Source organism: Branchiostoma floridae, unplaced genomic scaffold, assembly GCF_000003815.2.
Source record: "Branchiostoma floridae strain S238N-H82 unplaced genomic scaffold, Bfl_VNyyK Sc7u5tJ_695, whole genome shotgun sequence".
In the NCBI taxonomy this organism is placed as follows: Eukaryota; Metazoa; Chordata; class Leptocardii; order Amphioxiformes; family Branchiostomatidae; genus Branchiostoma; species Branchiostoma floridae.
The window spans coordinates 1-5102 of NW_023365916.1; the positions used below are offsets into that span (position 1 = coordinate 1).

The 5102-nt window shown below is 45.4% G+C and overlaps 1 long non-coding RNA gene across 2 annotated transcripts in view; it reads left to right on the forward strand.

Annotated features, from left to right (window-relative positions):
- The first annotated feature begins 1729 nt into the window (after positions 1-1729).
- Positions 1730-5102, forward strand: part of LOC118408975 — a 4344-nt gene continuing 971 nt past the window's right edge. Inside the window, exons 1-2 of one of the 2 annotated variants that reach the window (XR_004830384.1) lie at positions 1730-2503; positions 2927-3419. This is a non-coding gene — a long non-coding RNA (uncharacterized LOC118408975). The remainder of the gene's footprint in view (positions 2504-2926; positions 3420-5102) is intronic. The other variant, XR_004830385.1, reaches the window with a different exon arrangement.

Below are 5102 nucleotides of genomic sequence, written 5' to 3' on the forward strand. Positions count from 1 at the left end.
GAGTCAGTTCACTCATAGTACTTCTTTACAGAAGTCTTGAACAAATCTGGAATAGAAAGGACACTGTTGTTGTAGGACTTCAAAGTCCAAGCTAGTAGTAAGGACATAACTTAGGCATAGACGACTATATATCAGAGGATAACCCTTGTCAGTTTGAACCCTGGTAATTGCTACCAAATTTTTGCCTTCTATTACAGCAAAAGAGTTATGTATTCATTTGCCAAAATATTCGGCTAGGGTACATAATTTATCGATTCAAAGTGAACAGCATGTTACAAGCCTACAAACTTTGATGAGATTTCCTATAGCTATAATATTTTATAGTGATAATGTTTATTGCAAATTCTTGCCTGTGGGCTAATTGCAGGTAACATGAGAGATTCAGACAAAGTAAAAAAAAATATCAAAGGTGTCTACTCTAGTCTAAAACAAGTAAAGCTAACTCTAGGTCCTGGGTTATTGGGTTCGACTCCTTTTTCGAAGACAGTGGAAGACGAAAGATCCAACCTTTTCTATTATGTGTTGGTTTTGTGAAGTTATAGGGAGAATTGTTTTCTTTTTGTCGATGAATGTTGAGAAGTTTGGATGGAATTTGGTGGCCTCTTCAAACAGCTCTTTTCTTTCGTGATCATAGAAAGAGCAGTTTGACATAAAATGTGTTTTATATGACTTTGATAATATTTTATATAATATTTCATATGACTTTGATAGTATTGTCAGAATCACACCTGTCAGTGATGAAGACTCTGTTCCTGTAGCTCCAACTGGAACTGACGCTTCTGGAAGAGAACAGAGAAGGGATATTTGTAATAGTAATGTTTTTCTGGAAGGCCAGGTCCTTCCAGTCTGAGCTGACATTGTCCTTGATGCAATAGAAGTACTTACGAGTACCTTCAAAGCAACATAGAATAAAATTTTGAAAGTGCTAATGAACATTCACCATCAACAATTTTAACAAAATAAATTTATCCACTTAGCAAGCAAGCAGTACTTTTTCCAGGGCTCAAAATGCATTTTTCTACATACCTGAACTTTTACATGTGGTGTAGGTTTACCATTAGGTGCAGACTGGCGTCAGAACCACAGCTCGAGCGCTTATCAGAAGTTATCTGTATATACAGGTGGCATTTCCAGCCCTGGTTACCTGCAGTTAAGTAAGACTACATCATACCATATATGTCACCTCCCACTAGTGACCCTTCCTTTCTAGAAGCAGCTGGTTTCTTCTTATCAGGAAACTCTTCTCCATCCTCCCCCTTCCTCTTCAGCTGGCTGGCAGAGAGCTGGGGGGGATCTGTCTCAGAAAGATGTGTAATTTCTTAGTACAGATTGTGATTGACGCATCTTCAACTGTGACCTGTCTGATAGTAATTTTGCCCCCTAGGATAGAATGCTCTTAGTCTTAACTTAGAATTATCAAAAACTCCACACCCTGGTAGGAAAAACCCTATCTCCCCATCTTGGTGGCTCACTCAGTTGTAATTTTTTCTAGAAAAACCCCTGGCATAGATATCTTAGAAATCTTATCACTCTAGATGTCTGGAAAGAGAGAGTGGACCTGGTCTGGGTAACTTGCCCGTGATGATGATGATGATGAGATGGGTTTACTAGTAGGGAAAAGCCTGCGCCCAGCAGGCCAGGCTGCAGCCCGGTAGCCAGGATTTTCCACAAACCCACTCTAGATAACCTCTACAGTCAACTGTCATGCAATACAGTCTGATTAATTGTCTCTCTCCATTTCCGCCGTGGTCATACCTAGCATGCCTCTGGCAGGCAGGCACACACGTCCTAGCTCTTCACAGCCATACCGGAAGTGAAAAGAGACTCCTCCCACTTCCGCCTGTGGCTGTGCTCCCGTGAAACCCCAGTTCTTTTTCTCGCTACGCAGGTTACACACACGCGTTTCTAGCTCCGCGTTTTTTCGCGTTTACTTCTATTACAAGTTTCGTTTGAGTGTTAATAGACATGTCTAGTCTCTAAGTTCTTAGTTTCTTTGCTAATACACTTCTGGGAAGTGTTTTTTTCGTGTGTGAGGAGGTTTGGTCGCGTCAAATCTTACGCAGCTCCGACACGTGTGACGGGCAACATGTCCAGGCACGCATCCGCCCCCTCGCCCCTGGAATCTTCGACGGAAGCTGAGCGCTTGTTGGCGTTGTGCGAGTCTCTTTGTTTCCGGAGAGTAGCCAGCAAAACGAGCTACTACTAGGTGGGCGGACACCCGTGGCTCCGCAGGAGTGGAATGACCAGCATCCTCCCATGCTAATATTGACGTGCGGTTGACCGACCGTTTTTCGGCAGAGTTTCCCGCGGCGGTTTAATTAATAGGAGAGCGGCACGTCGCTCAGAGAGTCATCGTTCACCAACATGTCGAACCGTGTCCGCGTTTTTTTGGGTATTCGTAGTAGTTATCAGCGGTTTGTTTACAGCGACGTCTAGGCTTCGTCTCCTCGACCGCTTCGGCAGCATGTTCCAACCGCCCGCGGGCCCTTCCGCCTTTTATCAGGTAAGTTTGTTTCCGCGGCATACTGTCGCCGCGCGTAGTCCTCACTACGCCCCGTCTTGTGACCGATATGTGTTTACGGAAATTTCCCGCAGTATTTTTACTTGAGCAGCTCCACTTCCGTGTTTGTATAGTGGCGAGTATCCTCGCCTGTCACGCGGGAGACCGGGGCTCGTTTCCCGACACGGAGCCAGGAAGCAGATGGGTATTTGAGTAGTCACGGAGTGTCTATGATTCATTATCCTTCATTACCAGGTGAGCAAGTTCGTTTGAGTCCTGGTCATTGTTCAAATTAGTTTCACGTCAGGGTGTTTTTGCTCGTTCCTCGAGCGACATATGCACAGAAGCTGAGTGCTGTTTTGTCATCACTATATTGAAAGTGTTAAATGCTGTGTCCCAATCCACGTGCATACATTGCTATGAAAGTGTTTCAGGTGAGCTACGCTCGCACCACATTCCTGCCTGGGTGGAGACGTTTGCAGTTCCACCGAGCCCACTTCGGCAGGGTAGCGCGGATGTGCTGCCAACACAATAATGGTGCACCATGTGACACCTTTGGGACACAACAGCAGAGAACCCATTCCAACCAGTCTTCCTCGGAATTTGGTCATGGGTCACAGCAGCATGTATCAGGTGTCAGCGGACACGAGAATGTATCTGAGATGTAGTGCGGCCTTTTCGGAGCCCGACGATTCTCACACAGCCGGCATGCAGACCGGGAGTGTGACTAGTTTCAGCCGTCGTTTCTTGCTCAGCTGGCAGACCGCCATCAAGACGTAGGCAGGGCCGTTTATGAGCCATGCTGCTGGAGACTGCAGGCCTAGGCCACATAGAATCATCCTGACTGGCGCCGCAATCGTCTACGGTTCCAGGGCGCCTTCCGCTGAGCGGACACAAGCACCGAATGCAGCGATGGTAGGTAAGTGTATTCCAAGCCATGCTGCAGGTGAGTGGAAAGTCCAATTCACGACTATAGCAACGTGCCTAACCATAGGCGTCAAGCTGAGGTACATGTATGTTTTTGTTCACTTTCGTGGTGCGTGTTATACTCGCCCAAATGACTTTTTGCGGTGTTTTTTAATACTTCAATCCCGTCTAACAGGGTCAAAATGACCGTAGGAGGCACCCAGTGCCTTTTGGCGAGGATTTTTCTCACGCTGGCAGTCTCGTAGCGAAGTCTCTGCCAAGTTTTTAAAGTAATCCGTTTCATACCGTTCATGAATTTTCTCAAATTCTTGAGTTGTTGATTCTTTGTTTACTGAGAACGTTATAGTACGTTCATGATTGTGCCAGGTAGGGTTGGAAAAATGTTTCTCCTTGGGGAGAGTTTATGCAGTAAAGTTATGTGGTTTTCATTGTTTTACTGCCAGTACTTCCAGTATGGAGCCATGCTACGCCTCTTTAGAGGTAAATGAGGGTTTGTTAAACCCATTGTTTTCGCTCCGCTGTTTATTGTTGACTGTTATGCAAAATTTGCTTTTTCTACTTGGCTTAGATCGCCAGGTTGCTTAGCATTTTTATGCAAATGTATTGGAATGGATCGTTGAGCGCACTTTCCGTAATATTTCTCGTTCGGGTCACTCGTCGTCACTGTCATGTAAAATTTTCGTGGCTACGTTAGCGTTGATCGCCATCGTGTTCGACTTTTCTTAAAAGCTCCTTGGTTATTCTGTTTCAAGCTGATCAAGCAGCTTCCGCTGTTTCAGAGTTGTCTGACCATTTTAGGTCTTCGCGGTTTTCGTTACTTGGTATGTTACTTGAGTTTCTTTTCGCTGATGTATGTTTTCGATTGTTTTCGCTCTCGCGTACCAGTTTTCGATTTGTTTTCGGGTCTTTTAGACGCGCATTTTCGCCGTTTTTTTTGTAGGCTAGCCAGGCGTTGACCTCGGGTGTTAGGAAGTCTCACGCTTCTTTTGAATATTTTACCCTTTGAATATTTTACCGCTACGGCGGTGGCCGCTTTGGAACGTGGTGTTAGGTCGGACTTCGCCATCAGCTGTTTACGTGTTAATCTTTTTACCATTGTCATCACAAGCCGTGTGCCTTATGAGTGTATGAATGAAAGACCTTTGTGGTACATTCTTTTCTCGACGGACTAGATAGGCTGCCTTTCAAATAGGCCTTGTTCAAGCATCTCTTGTTCGTCCGTCGGGTTCCAAGTTCAAGCTTAGCTCATCCTGACCACATCACATTCGTCTGCCGTCAACGCGTATGTTACATGTCCATTGTAGTTCATGCGACAATCGCTACATGGCGCTGTTTTTAGGTCAGACTTTGCGTGTATTTTTAATATGGCGTCTCTCGCACTTGAGTGACTCGTCTTCTGACGTGCAACACATTGTCTTTGCCGCGTTGTTTCATCGAGCCTTTGTCTTTTTTACCCGGGTTACTTCCTTGGTTTTTTGTATACCGTTGTAGTTTTTCTGATGTGGGCTACGCCAGCCGTCAGTTTCGGTTTTCGTCTGTGCAGACGGGATTTTAGCGCTTCCGTAGTAGCGCATCCATACTCGGCTTTCGAGTTAGCGTGTTCGTTACCTTGTACGGTACCGGTCATCTCCGACGACTTTTACAGCATTCGAACGTGTTTCGATTTTGCACTCTT